At 41.6% G+C, this 20349-nt stretch overlaps 1 long non-coding RNA gene across 1 annotated transcript; it reads left to right on the top strand.

Annotated features, from left to right (window-relative positions):
• Positions 1 to 14063: 14063 nt before the first annotated feature.
• LOC112059932 (uncharacterized) lies at positions 14064 to 19575 on the top strand. Its single transcript, XR_002889204.3, has 4 exons — positions 14064 to 14137; positions 14867 to 15029; positions 18604 to 18772; positions 19127 to 19575. It is a non-coding gene; the product is annotated as an uncharacterized LOC112059932 (long non-coding RNA).
• The last annotated feature ends 774 nt before the right edge of the window (positions 19576 to 20349 follow it).

The following is a 20349-nucleotide window of genomic DNA, read 5'->3' as shown; positions in this document are numbered from 1 at the left end:
CACCTCTGTATATGGCATTGGGGAGACTAATACTGGAATACTGCATACGGTTCTGGTGTCCAGATTTTTAAAAGGATGTTGAAGAATTGGAGAGGGTGCAGAAAAAAGCCACAAAAAATGATGCACAAGCTAGAGAAAATGCTTTATGGTGAGAGACTTAAAGAGCTCCATCTGTTTAGCTTATCAAAAAGATTGAGAGGTGACTGGATTACTGTATATAAGTACCTTTGCAGGAGAAAATACAGGATATTAAAGGGCTTTTTAATCTAGCAGAGACAGGTATATCAAGAACCAATGGCTGGAAGCTGAAGCCAGACAAATTCAAATGAGAAATTAGGGACAAATTTTTAACAGTGAGGATGATTACCCGTAGGAATAAAATACCATGGGAAGTGATTCTCCATCTCGATGTGTAGAAAGAATAGTAAATATGGCAGGCAACCAGCTTGGCTAAACTGTGAAATCCTTGCTGATCTTAAACGCAAAAAAGAAGCTTACAAGAAGTGGAAGATTGGACAAATGACCAGGGAGGAGTATAAAAATATTGCTCAGGCATGCAGGAGTGAAATCAGGAAGGCAAAATCACACTTGGAGTTGCAGCTAGCAAGAGATGTTAAGAGTAACAAGAAGGATTTCTTCAGGTATGTTAGCAACAAGAAGAAAGTCAAGGAAAGTGTGGGCCCCTTACTGAATGAGGGAGGCAACCTAGTGACAGAGGATGTGGAAAAAGCTAATGTACTCAATGCTTTCTTTGCCTCTGTCTTCACGAACAAGGTCAGCTCCCAGACTGCTGCACTGAGCAGCACAGTATGGGGAGGAGGTGACCAGCCCTCTGTGGAGAAAGAAGTGGTTCGGGACTATTTAGAAAAATTGGACGAGCACAAGTCCATGGGGCCAGATGCACTGCATCCGAGGGTGCTAAAGGAGTTGGCGGATGTGATTGCAGAGCCATTGGCCATTATCTTTGAAAACTCATGGCGATCGGGGGAGGTCCTGGATGACTGGAAAAAGGCTAATGTAGTGCCCATCTTTAAAAAAGGGAAGAAGGAGGATCCCAGAAACTACAGGCCAGTCAGCCTCATCTCAGTCCCTGGAAAAATCATGGAGCAGTTTCAATCAATCAATTCTGAAGCACTAAGAGGAGAGGAAAATGATCAGGAACAGTCAGCATGGATTCACCAAGGGCAAGTCATGCCTGACTAACCTAATTGCCTTCTATGAGGAGATAACTGGGTCTATGGATCAGGGGGAAGCAGTGGATGTGTTATTCCTTGACTTTAGCAAAGCTTTTGATACAGTGTCCCACAGTATTCTTGCCGGCAAGTTAAAGAAGTATGGGCTGGATGAATGGACTATAAGGTGGATAGAAAGCTGGCTAGATCGTCGAGCTCAACGGGTTGTGATCAATGGCTCCATGTCTAGTTGGCAGCCGGTTTCAAGCGGAGTGCCCCTAGGGTTGGTCCTGGGGCCGGTTTTGTTCAGTATCTTCATTAATGATCTGGAGGATGGCGTGGACTGCACTCTCAGCAAGTTTGCAGATGACTCTAAACTGGGAGGAGTGGTAGATACGCTGGAGGGTAGGGATAGGATACAGAGGGACCTAGACAAATTAGAGGACTGGGCCAAAAGAAACCTGATGAGGTTCAACAAGGACAAGTGCAGAGTCCTGTACTTAGGATGGAAGAATCCCATTCACTGTTACAGACTAGAAACTGAATGGCTAGGAAGCAGTTCTGCAGAAAAGGACCTAGTGGTTACAGTGGACGAGAAGCTGGATATGAGTCGACAGTGTGCCCTTGTTGCCAAGAAGGCTAACAGCATTTTGGGCTGCATAAATAGGGGCATTGCCAGCAGATCGAGGGATGTGATCATTCCCCTCTATTCGACATTGTTGAGGCCTCATCTGGAGTACTGTGTCCAGTTTTGGGCCCCACACTACAAGAAGGATGTGGAAAAATTGGAAAGAGTCCAGCGGAGGGCAACAAAAATGATTAGGGGGCTGGAGCACATGACTTATGAGGAGAGGCTGAGGGAACTGAGATTGTTTAGTCTGCAGAAGAGAAGAATGAGGGGGGATTTGATAGCTACTTTCAACTACCTGAAAGGGTGTTCCAAAGAGGATGGATCTAGACTGTTCTCAGTGGTAGCAGATGACAGAACAAGGAGTAATGGTCTCAAGTTGCAGTGGGGGAGGTTTAGGTTGGATATTAGGAAAAACTTTTTCACTAGGAGGGTGGTAAAGCACTGAAATGGGTTACCTAGGGAGGTGGTGGAATCTCCTTCCTTGGAGGTTTTTAAGGTCAGGCTTGACAAAGCCCTGGCTGGGATGATTTAGTTGGGAATTGGTCCTGCTTTGAGCAGGGAGTTGGACTAGATGACCTCCTGAGGTCCCTTCCAACCCTGATATTCTATGATTCTATGATACAGGTGGTCAGACTAGGTGATCAATAGCCCATTTTGGCCTTAAACTCTGTGAATCTATGGGATAACAGTTGGTGTCTGGAAAGCCCCCCATCTCCTATTTTCTTCAGGACCTAGGACCAGGAGCCCTGTAGTGTAGGGCAGGCAGGGCTTCCATTTCTCTCAGCTAATCAGGATAACTTCTGGGAAGGAGTACAGCATATAACCTTCCTCTTCCCTCATAACAAGGTAGACACTAGCAGGAAGAGGACTAGTTGCCTGCTAGCTTTTCCCAGGCTGGGGTGAATGAGATGGATCTGTTTGATTCTATCTCCAACCTGTGGAGGAGCACTGGGAAAACCCTACCCCTAACAGGTATGCCTGGTTGTAAAGATTTTGTTTCAAGATTTATTTATTTGAGAGGTTTTGCTGCTTGTCTGGGCAGAGCTAGGTGGAGATAAATTTAAGGGCCAGCTGTGAGAGGTTTGCTCAGGGTCACAGATTGCTACATATCCCTTTTAAATGTTCTGCTAGAAGACTGGCAATATAATTCACATACAGCTACAACCCTCAGAGACAAGACTGAAATGTGTGTGGTTGTGAGGTAGAGGTTTCCTCGCATTTTGCAGCATTATATGAACAACACAGACAAAAGCTAGAAATTGGAATTGAAAGTAGCATGTAACACCAGAGAGAAAAAGCCAAGCTACAAATAACAAAGGAACACTGAACTTCCTTAAGACCAGCAGCTAACAAAGCTATATATATATAAAATACACACAGAGTGAGAAACAGAAGAGACCGAGAAGAAAAGATGACAACCATGGGGAAGGAAGGTTTCTTACCATGAAGTTCCAGTGACTAGGAAAGCAACGCACTTAAAATCACTTGGATGACCTCGTAACACCAGTTCAGAAAGCTACTTCTGAAATAATACTCTAAATAGTGAGGAAAAGGGGAGTTTAATGTAGGGGAAAGACTGTTAGTCTAAAACATTTTGGAGAAGAAGTTCTGTGTCCAAGTGGGAAACAAGGAGGCTTTGTTTAGAAACCAAAAAGGGGTTGTGTACTTAGCAAAACCACAAAAGTCCTAGGTGAGCATCTGAGATAGGAGAATAAAGAAAATGTAGGTCAGCATAGGGTTAGTGAAAGAAATTACACTATGGGAAGTCACAGGAAAGTATTGATCAACATAGTCTAAGGTAAAATCCTCTTGGTCTACTAGAGCTAAGGAAAAAATTCAATTCGCTTCAAGGATCAGCAACTACATTGCAGCTTGTACCGGGAAAAACCTGCAAGGGAAACAAACAGGAATAAAAACCATACATGCTTTAAACTTTGTTTGGTTTTCAATCATTTTTCTGGCCAAAGAATTGTGATTCAGAGAAAGAGGAAACTAGATTAGACCCTAGAAAACAGAGGGGAATAGATGAGAAAATGCCTTTGCTATCTTGGGCCTGATTTTAAGAATTATAGAGTCCTGCCCCCCCCCCCAACACCATTTGAAGTCAAAGGGAGCTCAGCACCTCTGAACACTAGCCCCTTAGTACTGTACTATGATTTCACAGTTGAAATCTTTGGGTATAATTATGGTTGTGAATTCATAGTATCAACTAAATGTATTTATAACTTTTCCTTGGGGGGAAATATTTGATTTATCTGACAGCATGTTAATTTTGCAAAAGAAAAATTAGATGGGAGCAGAGAGGGAAAGTTTTGTGCCTATTTGCAGTTTTATGTTTTATACATGAGCATAAGAAATGTGTATAAGGAAATAAAATATCTAGTGTAAAAAAAAATCTGTATGGGAAAGGGAATATTCACATTCAAGGATGCATCAGACTTTTGTGAACATAAACCTGGTGATAAGAGATCTCTGTTCTGTTCACGAAGTTCAGAGTTTGAATCTTCACTGGGTTTTTAAGAATAGTTTGCCCTCAGATGAATGAAGTCTTTCTAGGGTCTCATCTACTTAGGGGCATTTGTACTGACTCCACCAACCAGTTTGACTGCTTTAGTGCAACTCCCCAGGGCAAATGTTCTAAGCTGCTAAATCCATTTTGTGCCAAGTTAGAGATGCCATGGGAGCGCCCCAATAACAGACAGCTGACTAAGGTGGCCGTGGTTCCTTCTACACCAGTTGAATCCTCCATCTCTGCCATGAGGTGGCATGCTGAGGTATTTGGGGAGCAAGTAAGGGGCATGGTGGAATAGAGCTCTTATATACCTAGTCCTCGACTGGTGGAGCATAAGTTAGAGCTACTCCCCTGTAGCTCTAGTGCAACCGTTCTCAAATAGTGGGTCAGGACCCCAAAGTGGGTTGCAACCCCGTTTTAATGGGGCCACAGGGCTGCCGTTAAACTTGCTTCAGCTTCCATCCTGGGTGGGGGGGGCTCAGGTTATAGGCCCTCCGGCGGGGGCTGAAGCACTTGGGCTTTGGCTCCCCCCGAGGGGTAGTGGCAGGTGGGTGGGCTCAGGCTTCTGTCCCCTCTCCTGGGGTTGTGTAGTAATTTTTGTTGTGAAAAGGGGGTTGTGGTGCAATGACGTTTGAGAACCCCTGCTCTAGTGTGTGCAGGGGCTGGATGCCTCAGGTTCAGGAAGATCCTGATTACACCAGCAGTGCAGTTTACCCCCGGTTTCAAGCTCTGTCTCTTCCTTCAAAGTAAATAGCAGCTTTGCTGACTAGATTAAGGTTTTGCACTGAAGGCTGTAATTGGAGTTTATCCCCATTGTTAGACAAGGTCTATTTTCTTTCAACTTCACGCTTAACACAGAGTTATTTTGCAGAACCAGAACCTATGAAATAAACGTAGATTGATTCAGGGGTTACTATGGTGTCAGGTGAGTTAGTGTTGTATAATTTCTCCTTCATCAACACAAGTGAAATGGACTGATGAAAGATACTTGATAGCAAGTGAATGTTTTGTGTCTGCACAACCGTACTCATGACTTACATGTTGTACAGCTTCTTGAGAGCACTTGGGAGGAAAATACAGTAAGGAACATCGACCTGAAAGTGAACCAGTGTTTAGTTAACATCTACATTTAATTTTAAAAGGGGAGAGAAACCCCACCCCCATATTCCTAATTACATTTAGAAAACTTCAATTTGGTTACTTAAAAAAGAAAGAGAGCTTTCAAAGAATCTATAGTTTAAAACAAAGTAGATTGTAATATTATAGTTTAAATAAATACTTATTTTATTAACTGTTGCCTGGAATCTTTTTGTGCTTTTATCTCTTGAATCCCAGGGGATATTTAAAAAAAAAAAGTGCTCTGATGATGTGAAATTAGATTCAGGTAACCTGCACCGCCAATCTAAGGAGTATGATTGTATTGAGCTATTCTGCTCAGGTGACTGAGGTAAACCATAGTTATGTTTGTAAATTTAAGTTGTAGGTGGCAGTTGAACTAAAAGACAAAATAGTTAGTATGGCTATATCTAGGTGAAACATTACAGCTCCTATCAGCAACAACCCTTTACAGTGTGTTGTTTTCCTGTAACTCGTCTCATGACACCAGGTTCTTCTGTTTTTGTGCCTGAACAGCTTAAAAGGATTTAAACTCTCTGCTCTTGACCCTGGGGCTGCTGAACACTGGGTTGGTTCTGAGGCAGAGTTTAGAGCAACCTGAAGGATTCTCTAAGTTGTGCTGGCTGCCAATATCCACTGGGGCTATTCTGGTTGCTGAGAAATCACCCAAACATAGGGAAACGTTGGTCATTCTAATTGCTCAGAGAGCTAACAAGGGAACTGGTAGAAGCTCCTATAGTGGCTGAACAACAAACACAAACTTCCCTACAGCAGGGGAATCTTCCACCTGCTGGATCTGACTAAAGCTTACACTCTTCGGAGGGAAAGTTTTATTTTTTTACTTTTCCACTTCTCTGATCCTGGGCTGATTATTGGCAAAAACGGCCACTGGCATAACTGAGAGCACCTGCAGGGGCTGCTTTAAGTTATGCCACCTGAGCCATCTGCTGCAGCAGCCAAGGATTAGTGCTCAGCCTTTACCCCACCCTCTGACATGTCCCTACCCTGCCCCACTCCCTATACTGAGAGGTTGGGTGGTTGAGTAGTGGGGGGTTGGCAGTACCTAACTCTCCCTGCGTCAGAGAGAATCACAGCTCTTTGTGCTGCCGCAGCAGTGCAAAACAAGTGCAGCTGGGAGTATGGATTGAACCCTATGCTAGGAAGTGAATGTTCTCCGTACTGGGCCTTAAGTTAGCGGTGAAGAAAAATTTAGTAAATAAATGTAACTTTGCTGAAAGAAAATCATTGCTTTGGTAGGTGAATCAGAGCAATAGATTATTATTATGATAAGAATTTTGGACTAGAGTGAATTGAGTTGTTGGGTACCTTTTCAGATCCAGATGTACTTCTACTTAGTAAAAGATGAAAAAAGCTTTCTTGCTGTATTTTTGTGTTTTGATTTTTGCTTGTGTTTACATTGTGAGGACTGATCTGTATGTAATAATCTTCATTCTCTCAAAAACAGAAAGTCAGTATAAATGAAATATAAGTTAAGTTTACTAAAGAAAAAATATCTTTACGTGGGTTCAGTGGTGAAACAGTAAGGGATTATGGGAGGCTAATATTCCTATAATAAACTTGTCCCTCTAACCTGTGCCATGGGAGAAGGCTGATGTATGCCTCCTGGAAGTGAACAAGCAGCACTGCTAGGGAAAAAAATAGAATATTTAATTTATTTGGGATTTTTTTTTACCTTTTTTCTCTGAGTAAAAGACCATTTAGAACAAACAAGATTTATCTGTCAATACAATCAGTCAGTTAAATGTTGAACTGAGCATTGCAGATCAGAAATTACCATCACAAAACAGATTTGTCAGTTACCAGCAGAGAGCAGTTTGGTTCTTAATTTTATTTCTATATTGTTCACAGTTCGTTACTGATGGGAATAATTCTGAACAGGTGGTTTAGTGAACTTCATGATCTTGTGTTGCGTTAGCTTTGGTCAAACCATTCTATATGTGAATTTGTTAAAAGATATTTAATGAAAGTGTGCGTGTTTTTTGGTTTTTTTTAAAACCTGTGTGTGATAAGAAGGAAAGATGATCCTTATGTCCCCATATGTAAGGGTCTTAGCTGGTTTTCTGCCTATCACACGACTTAAGAACTTGGACTGAACTTTAGGACACATATTTCATGCCATCTAGGGCAGATATCAGCTCACCAATTTAAGAGCATCGCTGTACTACCAAAGAGAGAAGTTTTAATTCCTGTTCACTCCCAAGAAAAATTAGCCTACAAGACAAATAATGTCCTTCCCCCAGAAGAATGCTTTGATCACCTGTTACCACAACTGAGCTATACAGAGGCCAGAGTCCACCATCATTACACTGAGTAGTATCTTGTGCCTTGAGTTATTTCCCTAATCTCACTGGGACTATTTGAAGAGTATGGTAGTAATCAGTATGCATAAGAGTTGCAGAATCTAGCTCTGAATGAAAGCTCTACTGCTCTCAGGAAGCATCCATTCATCCAGGGGCTCATCTGCTGGTGCTCTGCGCCCTCCTTCATGCTCCCTTCCTGGAGGCTGTGCCTGGACAATATCATAGTGTAGTAATGTTTTCCCCCCAAAATGGAAAGGGTGTATCTCCTATACTCTTCATCTTGGAACACCGGATCTTTGCGAATGTGGCCTTCTTAAGGTCCAGGAGAAAGTACTTTGCCACACCTCTGAGGTGGGTCATTCAAACACTGCTGTGTAAGGCTAATGGGAGTTTCTGCACTGGCTGTGGTCACCATGATCTCTGCTACATTTTTTTTTATTTGTCTCTTTGTATGGGAAGCCAGAAGGGTAAGTAATCATTTGTGTTTGAACACATCCCTACACATTCTATCAAAACCCGAGTCTGCCTGGTCCATGTTTGAACAGTGTTTTATAGATGAGGGGAGGAGGCTTATGGGGATAGAGGGTGACCGACTCACAAAACGATGTACATTAGGAGTAATTCCACAGAAGTCAATGGAGCTACACAGATATAGCAGCAGAATCAGTCCCATATAAACACACCATTTCCCATACAACTTCTGTGAGGGACACCTCTTCCCTCCCCAATTCAGAATTGGGCAACATTGGCATTTCTACCATTAGACCTGGTGTGCAGCTGCCTGGAATCTGTGGTACTGCTGTGATTTCCTTTTTCTGAGCTCTGCTTCTGTAGGCATGAATTAGGTGTATGTAGAAAAATGTAAGAGGGGAAGTGGGAAGATTTGCTGGCTAACAAATGGTGATGACAGATAAGAAATGAGACAAAGAAGTTGGTAACTGCCTTCTTCCAATACCCTTGCAAAGGGTCTCAACCAAAAAACACCACAGAAGGAAAAGGGAATTTCTTCTCTCATATCTGTTGGGAACTTTGTCCTCATGGTCCCAGGAGAGTTCCTACTAAACTGAGGGAAGTAAAAAATAGTTGCTGTCTCAGATCTTTCTGTTACAGTACCAAATTAACCCCCTGCCACCTGAGTTATTTTCTCAAAACCAGCTTCCTTTCATATTCCCTCACTTATTGTGGATGGTAGTAGAAGAGGGTGTGACCCTGTTACACTGGCTTTGTCTGTTCTGCATTGCATTTAAAGCACGTTCTTGTGTACAGTTCAAACTTGGTTGTTGGCAAAAGGGGCTCTAATGTGGTTTGGTCAGCCATTGCTCTTCCAGTTCTAACACTATTTGTCCCTTCCTACACTGGCTGAACTAACTGTATTAGAAGTGCTTGGCCACAGCTAAATTTAAGTTATGGATAAGCATGCTAAAAAGACCGTGGAAGAGCTAGCATGAGATGGTTTTGTGAATAAGGCACTGAACTGTCACTTAGAAATCTAGTTTCAATTCTCAGCTCTGCCATAGACGACTTCTGTGGCCTCACACAAGTCTCTTAATCACTCTGTGCCTCAGTTTCCCATCTCTCAAATGATGATGATAATACTTCCTTTCTCTCACCCTTTGGCTGGCTTATCTGTTTTAGTTTCTCTTTGGAGCGGGGAGTCTCTCCATATGTTTGCACATTACTTTGCACAACAGGGCTATGATCTTCATTGAGCTACTGTAATAATGTAGACCTGTAATCACATAAGTTAGTTGGACAGAAATCAGTATTCAGATAACGTTCCATCAGTTTTATCTCTTCAGCAGCTCATATTATTATGCCCTTTTCCTCTTTAATATTCATGATTCACTTTATTTTCCTAAGATACCTTAGTTTATTATTAAAATATGTTTATTTCATTAGATATTTAGTCAGAGTCAAATTTTGTTCATACTGAATGCCTTTGTTATGACTGCATCTCTGGTGATAATCAACAACATAGGTATATTTTATGCCTAAGCAAAAATAAATACATCAGAATTCCTTTGTTGTTAGTCTCCCCTCCAATCACCTAGAATATTTATCCTTCGAAAGCCAGATTTGTTTACTCTTACTCAAGTTGAAAATCACATTATTCCATGACTGCTTCCACTGAAATAAAGGTGTTTCTCAACATGAGTTACAGTATAAGAATCTGGCCCACAATTCTTAGAAAAAAAAAACTAAACTTCATACTGTTACTTTCTTTCAAAGGTAAGACATGGTGACTGCAATACTAGGAAATAGTGATCAGAAAAATTAGCTGAAATTCAATTTTAGGGAAACAAAAAAACAAAACCACCTTACCTACTTTAAGTATGGAAAGTATGTTTTGATAGACACCCAAGAACTGCTGTAGCCTTAAACCACAATGGAGAAAATGACTTCACTTAACAGCTTTTTTATGATAAAAGGAAATAAAACAGTTCTAAGAAAGTTGACGATTTTTTTTCTATTTTAGTTTGAAATCTAAAAGAAAGAGCAGTAGCCATATAAGTACAATTTGATGGAGTATATAAATCTCTTAAAAGGTTTCATAAAGCAATAATTACTTTAGTATATGTACCAAATGAGATTAAAGAGCGACATTTGGTTCTAATACAAAGTTTCACATTCAAAAGGACTGTCAGCTTCCTGTTTAAAATCCACTTATATTGAACAGAAAAGAGTTCAAACATAATGCCATTGTGTTTCAGACATTTATCTTAATTGAAAACAACTGAAAAACATTAACAACAGAGCAAGGAAACTCAGAGGTATAGGTAAAGTATTATTTTTTTTTTCTTCCTGTCTTTTTTAAAGCAATGCACTCCGTTGTTATACTGTCCCGCTTCCACTACTCTGTCTCTTACAAAACAGGGTAAAATCCTGACCCTATTCAAATCAATTGCAGAACTCCTTTTGATTTTAAAGGGGCAGGACTTCACCCATATACTCTGCTTGCTAGTGTAATAACTTTTAAACAAGAGGATCAGGCCAAATGATTTACATACACTATTTTCCCTAAATTATCCTAATAAAACATTTGGAATACATGATTGTTAAATAGAAACAAACAGGTGCAATTTCCCAACTTTTTTGTCTTAATTCTGTTCACACTGTCTTTTCTGACACACTCTTTTCTTGGGGTGAAATTTACCCCTGTGCAGAAGGCCTGTATCTATCTTGAGATCAAAATCACACCATCATGCATTTGAGCCTTTGATACTCAGGATACTGGCCTTTCCCAGGGATTAATTTTACCTTCTATGAATTAAAGCTATGATATGGTTTTAGTATCAATTTTTAATTCCTCATCAGTCAACAAACTGTCAGAATCCTCCAACTTTTCAGAAGCACCAATATATTGAAATAAAAAGGAAAGCAGAATCTGCTATTCCTGTTAGAATGTCATCATCAGTCTGGGTGAAGTTGAAAGGACTGCAAGTGAAGTAACGATATAATATTAGTCATCAGGAGCTGTTGTTATTGTCAATATTTGCATTATAGCAGCAACCAACTGAAATTAGGACCTTTTGTGCTGGATGCTGTGGGGGGGAGACAAGGCCTGCTCTGGCAGCTTTGCAATCTAAAGAATAATCTAAAAGACCCAAAACAATAAAAGTGCTTGAAATGATAGCTCCAAGGCAAAAAGCTGTATTATTTATATTAACTGAATACTTATCATTGTGTATGCATCTTAGGGACATAAAATTTACTACAGTGGCTCAGACCATTGGTCGAGTATCTGGCACTGACCAATAGCTGGTGCTTCAAAGGAAGGTGAAAACTCATAATGCATCTAGAAACCTGTGCAGCTCTGTACATGGAATGTAAACAGGAATATTCCATTTCTGGCTTCACTGAGGAATCAACTCTTTCCCTAAAACATGAAATGTAGTTACCTTTATCTTGGTCTGCACAACTGCAAATGTGGTTGATCGTAATTAGTAAGCCACAGTACTTGACTTGGTGACCGCTGGTAGCGGTGAATTCTGCAGAAGCAGTGTATCCTTTTCAGTTTTAAATGTGCCCTCCATTAATTCAGCTGAATTATTCCTTTTTTTTAAATCACAGGACAGCATAAAAATGAGATACTGGTCAGTATTTTGTTTAACTGTTCCTAATCTTAATCTCTTAATTAAATTTCCCATTAATGTTTCTCCTTTTTGAGGTTAAGTAACACACCTTTCATAATATCACTGTATGTGTTGTAAGTCCTGCCACAGCTTTTGCCACCATCTTAACCTTTTTTCATTGTCAGCTGCATCTTTCGGTGAGAAAACCAGGGTAAAAAAGCAACCTCTCATTTTTGTTGTGTCTCAGATCTGCTCAGCTTCATTGCTCTTGCCCACAGCTGTCCTGCTCATGTAATACTCTTATCAGCAAGTTCATACGCTAGCGTGACTTTCTGATATTCAGGAGTTAGTGTGGCATCTTTTTAAGCAGAATGTCCATTTAAAAATGAATGGCATGATATAGGATACTAGTTTTCTAATGTATTTCTTTTTTTTCCCCCAATTCAAAACACTACAAATACAGATTTCCAGGTAGTGACTCCAGCAAACTGCTAATATAGGGCTGCTATATACCCTTCCTATGCATAAGGGTGGGAAGAGGCATGGACTGGGCAAAAAGCCTTGTGCAACAGTTAAGCATTTCTGCACCCGCATGCCAGAGGATATACACCACACTGGGTATAGAACTGTGATGAAATCCTGATCCTATTGAAATCAGTGGGAGTTGCCCCATTGACTAAAATGGGGCCCAGATTTCGCCTCTGATGTAGTGTACTCGGCAAGGGGTAGCAGAGAGGCAGACTGGCTCCTGCTGCAGCACAACAACCTGCTGTCCTTTGCTCAGGTCTCATGGCAAAGCCACAATTTAGACTAAAATAATAAACGCTAAAGAAATGGAGTATAAATTACAGTCTGTGATAGGCACGCACTCTGGGTCTCAAAGGAGTGGCACAGCCATTTTGCTGTTTTAGTAGAACAGGCTGCAGTACCTCCAATAATTATCATGCTTTCCAATTGCAAACATGCTGTTTAAATTTGTAACCATTGCTCTAAAGACAGTGCACAAGAAGAGTGGAATTCTATTTAATCTGCAAATAATTTTCTGGTACTTAATGCCACCAGAATGTCAGAAGAGTTAATGGCAGATGTGGTTGTGAAAATGTTCTGTATTTTTAGACAACCTTTAATTAAGACACTTTGTATGTAGCAGCAACCAAATAATATGCTGCCACTTGAAAGCTGTCAGAAGGGGAAAAAAGTCTACAAAGCTTCTAAATGCAGCCTTCTTTATTTTTATCTGAAAGTGGATTAGGAAGCCTTACAGTGACAATAACTGTCCTTTCACATGAAATGATGAATTTAATGCACAGTGTAAATAAATTGGGCATTTTTATAGATTTGTACTTAACGCCTTTCTGTTAATTTTGTTTAATGTCTTCATTTTAACAAGATTACATCCAAAAGTTGAAGTGGTTCTGTGATCTCATCCTTTTTCCTTTAAGACTGAATGCTTTATATAATTATTTTGATACAGCAGATCCCCCCCCGCCAAACCTTTTTAATGAGTGAATAAGCCTCTCACAGTTTATTTTAGGGATGAACTGAAAGGAAGCGAATTTATACTACTCAATTCAGTTTTGAACTTGAAGCTGTCATTGGTAATAGATTATTTATTCACCCCATAAAAGTTAAAAGATGCTACTCTGATACAGAAGACCCTAATACAGCATAAATTGCTTATTTTGGTATAGTAGAGATGTGGCATTTATCATATTAAATTTTGATGAAAATATTAAGGTTTCAATAGACCAACATATACAAAGTGATAGAACAGTAGAAACATTATTTTGACAGTTCTACGATATTGACACACCATTACTACGATAAACACACATTAGCTACCAATTAGACTATTAGTTGGCCCATGTATAATAAGCATAAACAGAACTATCTAGCTAGTATGATTATGTGTGCCTTTATGCTGGAAAGGAAACCGCTTACCTTCTTAGGCTGCCATTTAAGTTAAGTGTTCGGAATTATTTGGTCATTTAAGCATTGCTACATCACTCGTTACTCAGGCTGGCAGTATGTAACAGAAGGAAAAATACCTGCCATATTATTGTGCAGGAACTGACCTTTAACTAAACATTAAGAATTCCAACATCATCACTGTGAGTCCTAAATGCACAGGTTAAAGGCCTGATTCTGGTATAATTTATAACAATGTGTATGTATATTTGGAATAACTCCATTGACACCAATGGAATTATACTTGTATAAAACCAGTGTAAGATAAATCAGAATTGGGCTCTAACAGCAATTTTCACCTCTCCCAGGGCACTGTTGGCTCTTGTATTCCAATGAAGGCTCAGGTGAGTTGAAGTGCCAGCAGGTGTGTCTAATTTATGTTTTACATTGAATATTTTTTTCAATTCCTTTTTGGTATGTCCCTAGTTTTACATGTGGTGGTGTTTTGTTGTTGGCATGTGCCTTGATGTACTCGTTTGCAGGAACATGATGCCAGCAGTAGCACAGGGGCTCAGACGTACCCCCACATCTGGAAGGCTGATCAGAATGTTCTTACCAGTCTGCATTAATGTACTTGCTTTCTGTTGTGTAGATTTTTCAAGCTCATACGTAGAGTTGATCATTTATGTAAGGCCCCACCTTCCAGTGAAATTATTAGGAAGTTGTGGGCCAGGACATAAGTGAATATTTATCCTCAACTGTTTATTTTCTTGGATTGTCAGATTCTGGCTGTACTAGTGCCTGATCAAAAGTTCATTAAAATGGATGGAAGGACTCCCATAGATTTCAATGGCGTTTGGGTAAAGCCCCTAATGTGCTATTTGATGAAAAGACCAGTGCTGTCTCACTGACCTCACATAGTGTGAGTGACTGCCATTTATATACCCTTAGATGTGTGGTAAGAAGGCTACAAGGTGAGGATAGGTTTCACAGAATGTACAGTTGCATTGTCCCTTGTAAGTTGGTATGATTTTTTTAAGAAATAAGGGAAATATTTCTCATTCAAAATCTCTTTCTGCAATTCAGCAACTTCATACAGATCTCAAAAGTCTCTATTTTTTTTTAAATTATAGGTCTAAAATGGGCCAGGGCAAGCTCTCAGACCACGTGGGTACCCATAAGTATCCCCTGAAACACCTCTACCTGCTGGTGTGCTAGAAATTGGAGAAGGAAGGAAATGAAGGACCAAATTTTCAAGATGTTCATCGAAGTACTTCTAACACCCTTGGGAATGAGGTCACGTTTTCTCAAACTCACTATCCGTAAATACTAAGGGCCAGATTCTGATTCCCTTGCTCATCCTGAGTAGCACCTTACTCTGCCAGTAGTCTTACTGAAATCACTTGGAAGCTGTGAGTCATAGAAATATGGTCCCCAGAGACAATGCTCCAGGCAATGATACGTTAGGGCCAGAAATCAATGGGATGACTGGCAGTGTGGGTGATACACAACATGCGCAAGGGCACAAGAATCTGGCCTTGAAATACTGTTTTCTGGAGACTGTGGCTTTGTAGCTAACTGCATTCAAATGGCTACTCTTTTAGAGGCAGATCAGGTTGGCAAAGTGCTCAGGCTGCCCTTGGAAATGGGGATGTACCAATAATCAGAAGTACTTCAGTTCACTGAACTGGTATCACCGAACTCCATTCTGTAAAAAGCACAGAGAATGTAAATGGTAGGCAAGATTGTGAAATGACAAAAAAGGGAACAAAGAGAGACTGTCATTTATGCTTGATGAAGGTAATTATAGAGCTGTCAGTATCTTGGCTTGTGAGTGAATTGTGTTGGATTGATATTATATCCTTCTCTTCAGTTTCTTACACATTTTAATACAGTGGGCCGGACTTTGATCTCTGTTACTCTGGTATAACTGAGTTTAGACTCTGACCAGTTAATCTACCCAACACTGCAAAGGCAGTTTTCCTTCACATTGTAATCTGTACCATGCCAGTTCCACAGAAAGGCAGGGCAGTTGGTTGCACAGTGAATCATGGCCCTTGTAGCTTCTTTCAGAGTCGTATTTGCTTCAACAGGCCCTGACTATGCATTACCAAGTCAGAGATGCTGAAACTCAGCTCTTTGCTAGCCAATAGATATTGGGAGATGGAGGGAGGTGGCTGCGACAGCTCGGACCCTCCTTTCGGGGGTGCCACCAGATGTGCTGGGGTCCCACTGAGCCCACCTGTCCCACCAGCCAGGATTTCCCTTACTCTGGGCTGCCGTGACAGGCTCTCAAGCCCCATTGCAGCACACACACAGGCAGGGACACACCCAGCTGTAGAATCACACAGAGTCTGTGATCAGCTCTCTGTGGGAGGACTCAGGTAAGGGATTGCCCAGCACTCCTGTGCACATCCCCTCAGGAGTGTAAACCCAAAAGAATATTGTCTTGCTCTGTATAGAGATCTATACAGTGCAAGCTCCTAAAAATCGCCCCCTCCCTCAACATGGAGGAAGATATGCACAGCTCTTTGCGCCGCCCCCCCCCCCCCCCCCAGTTATGAATTGCACAAACTGGGTTTTGGAATAAACAAAAAAATAAGTTTATTAACTACAAAAGGTAAATTTTAAGTGATTATAAGGGATAGCAAACAGAACAAAGCAGATTACTGAGAAAATAAAGCAAAACACGCAACATAGGCTTAATTCCCTAAAGAAACCGGTTACAAATAGTAATTTCTCACCCTAAATGTTGTTTTAGGCAGGTTGCAGACTTTCTGCAGCTTAAAGTTCCAGTTATTTCTCTTCACGGGCTAGACCCCTGTCTCAGTCTGGACTCAGCTCTTGCCTTTCCCTTAGCTTAGTTCTGGTTTCTTGGGTAGGGAGGCAAACGAGAAGAGCCCAGATTAACTCACTTCCCAGCCTTAAATAGGATTTACATAAGGCGGGAATCCTTTGTTTCGAGTGGAAAAATACCCGCAGTGTCCAAGGTGGATCACATGACCTCACAGTGTCAAAGCAACCATGAAACAAGATTTATTTGTAAGGCCCACAGGAAGGGACTCCAGGAAGATGGGAGATCAGCATTTTCAAAGACCCATAGTCTTTCCTAATGGCCCATCCAGGCTGATTACATACTGTCTGATGGGGGTTTCCCAGGTGTAACCATAGTTGTAATTGTTACATAGTCAATATTCCCAACTTCAGATACACAAATGATACATGTATACAAATAGGATAATCATATTCAGAAAAACATAATCTTTCCAATGATCGCTCACATGACCCATCTTGAATAAAACATATTTTAGTTATGCCATATTTATATCATAACAATATTTCAATGAATAATATGGGGTGTAGCATCACAGTGGCATAAAATGGGAGATGCAGAGTTAAAAATGTGAAATGGTGCTTATGTTTTAGATTTCATCTAAAAATTACTTTTAAATCATGAAAAGGAGTGCATTATTTTCTGTACTGTATATCTGGTGGGTACAATATCACTAAATTCCCATTCTTGGATTCAGCTACCTTTCTATTAGCCTGAGTATCAGGATGCATTTTCTGACAGATCCATTAGCCTTCTCCCTAGGGAATCATTGAAAGCCCCTTGGATTGTCACCAGTGGTGCAAGTAGGGTGGTCTGGTCCGGTATGCTGTACCAATAAGCTATTGATAGCCGATACGGCGTACTGGAAAGACACAGGAGGAGCAGAATGTGGGACTGCCTTGGCAGCCCCATGCCAGCAGCTCCTCCGGCACAGCTGTACTGCACCCAGCCCTTCCAGGCAGCTGCGTGCCTGTCAGGGCCGGCTCCAGGGTTTTGGCCGCCCCAAGCAGCCAAAACAAAAAAAAAAAAGCCGCGATCGTGATCTGCGGCGGCAATTCGGCGGGTGGTCCTTCACTCCGAGCCGGAGTGAGGGACCGTCCGCCGAATTGCCGCTGAATACCTGGACCTGCCGCCCCTCTCCCGACCGGCCGCCCCAAGCACCTGCTTGAGAAACTGGTGCCTGGAGCCGGCCCTGGTGCCTGTGTCTCCTGTCCGGGGTCTGTACAGTAGCCCCACCGGAGGACAGAGCCGGGGACAGGGCTGGGGGCAATACAGCTGTGCTGGAGGAGCTGCCGGCGTGGGGCTGCCGGTGAGGTCTCACGTTCTGCTCTTTTCACCACTGCAGTTCCCAGGAGAGCCTGGCGTTGGGGCTGCTGTAAAGACCCCCCATGGACAGGACTCAGGAGATGCAGCTGCATGGAAGGGCTGGGGGCGGGGCTGGGGGCAGTACAGCCATGCAGGAGGAGCTGCCGGCATGAGGCTTGGTTGCCAGCGTGTCTGAAAAAAATATTCTCTGATGTCAGAGGGAGCTGGTTTGAAGCTTTTCTGCTGGCAATTCCCAAAGCAGGTGTGACTGTGAAGTGGCTATTGTTCCAGAGAGCAAGCCCTCATCTTCTCTTAGCAGCCCACACAGCAGCAGTGAGGTGTCCACCCCCTGGGAGTGCTCCCCGCCCAGGTAACATGGCATGGATCATGGGGATTGGAAGGGGAGAGCACAGGCCCTGGGCTGGGGGTGGGGCGGGGTCACGTGGGAGGTCACACGCCTCCCCCTCTCCCCTTTAGCTGGTGCAGCATATCAGTCAGAAATGAATTCTACTTGCACCACTGGTTGGCACATTTAAAACTGGAAAAATGCTAGTAAATGTATAATAGAAAACAAGTCTGCAATGAATGGGGGAAACCCTAAAAGGTTTTTTTTTTCTTTCACCTCAAGCATCTATGACTGAGTATACAAATGATTTGCATGACTTTACAGGATATCTCTGAGGCTTTTCCAGTAGCAATGCCATCCTAAGTATTCTTTATTCTGATGTTTAGGGCTCTGAACCAGAAAGAGTTACCATGCAGCTATTCTGCCAGGAGACTACATTGTAGCAACAGGGAATCGTAGGCCCTCACAGGGAAGCATTTACTTTTGCAATGGGACTGGAACGGGTGATATCAGGACTTAAGAGAGAGATGATAGCAGGTGGCAGCATATGAGAAGGTAAGTTAAAAGAACTATGCACTTGCTTCACTAAATCAGTAGCACACTTTTCTTAAGTACCCAGTATCAGAGAATTGCAATGAGTAATTTCAGTTTAGAGGCTTCAGTCCTATACTGCATGCAGTTTGTCATTTGAACTATGTTCATAGATATTGATTGTGTAATCAGTAAATTCCTGTACAATACCAGTAACATGCTCAGAGATACAAAGTCTCTGTACATCATGAATGTGAACCCTGAATTCAGAATGTCAACTTGATAGACACTTTATTCTAGTGTATGCTATACATTGTAATTAAATGGTCTAGAATTGATTGATAATGTTCTGAACTGCTTTCCATTGTGTCTTTGCAGCTGCCAGATGGTGTGGAGCAAAGTACTATTTATACCACATTATAGGCTTCTCTGTTTAATATACTATGGTGGTTAAAAATCATTACTGAATTTTGAACCCTTTATTTTATGAAATTTGACCCTTTTGATCTCTGCATCTCCCATTGAAATCTATGTGAGACTTTCCACAGAAGTCATGGGAAGGTAGGTTGGATCCAAGTTGCATTCAAAAATGTTTCACTGCATGACTTGCAGGAATGGCCAGAGGTTCTCTGAAATTTCTTTTGGCTTATTACTTTATAAGATGCACTTCCTTGTAAATCCATTTCTATGAAATATTACTGCTTTTGAAAAATAAAACTGATTTTGTTTTCAACTGGGGACACAAGTGTTCTGTTGAAAATGTGTTGCCATTCTTGTGCAAATGTATGTTAATACTGATAATCAAGTAGCATGAAAAGTAAGATAGAATATGGCCTCATTGATAGAAAATAAATGGAAAATGAAAATGTCATCTTTCATTGAGTATAGATTAAAAATGTGTAAGATGTATATGTACACCATGCAGATACTTTTATGTACACAGTCAGTATATGTTTTCTTTCTGGTCATCTTGCTTTTATATAGAAAAAAATAATAGAGCAAATAGGATTTCTGTGGCTGTTCAGTTCTTTGATAGGACACCTATTTTTCAATTAGGCAGCCAAGATTTATAACCAGGGATCAATTTGGTGCAATATTGGCTGACAGCAATCCTGAACCACACCTTAGTGGAAATGACCTTAGGAAAGAATAAACCAGTGTTTCCCAAACTTGGGATGCCGCTTGTGTAGGGAAAGCCCCTGGCGGGCCGGGCCAGTTTGTTTACCTGCCGCGTCCGCAGGTCCGGCTGATCGCGGCTCCTATTGGCTGTGGTTTGCTACTCCAGGCCAATGGGAGCTGCTGGAAGTGGCGGCCAGTACGTCCCTTGGCCCGCGCCACTTCCTGCAGCTCCCATTGGCTTGGAGCAGCAAACCACAGCCAATAGGAGCCGCGATCAGCCGAACCTGTAGACGCGACAGGTAAACAAACCGGCCCGGCCCGCCAGGGGCTTTCCCTGCACAAGTGGCGGAACAAGTTTGGGAACCACTGTGCTATGCTATCACACAACAATTTAAACTTAAAAATACACACTGAATTTCCAAATGAAAACTACATATAGCCAACATCATAGAGCGACATAACTGCATGTAAAGGGCACATAG

This window comes from Chrysemys picta, chromosome 10, assembly GCF_011386835.1.
Source record: "Chrysemys picta bellii isolate R12L10 chromosome 10, ASM1138683v2, whole genome shotgun sequence".
NCBI lineage: Eukaryota > Metazoa > Chordata > Testudines > Emydidae > Chrysemys > Chrysemys picta.
This window is presented reverse-complemented; position numbering and strand designations above follow the sequence as displayed.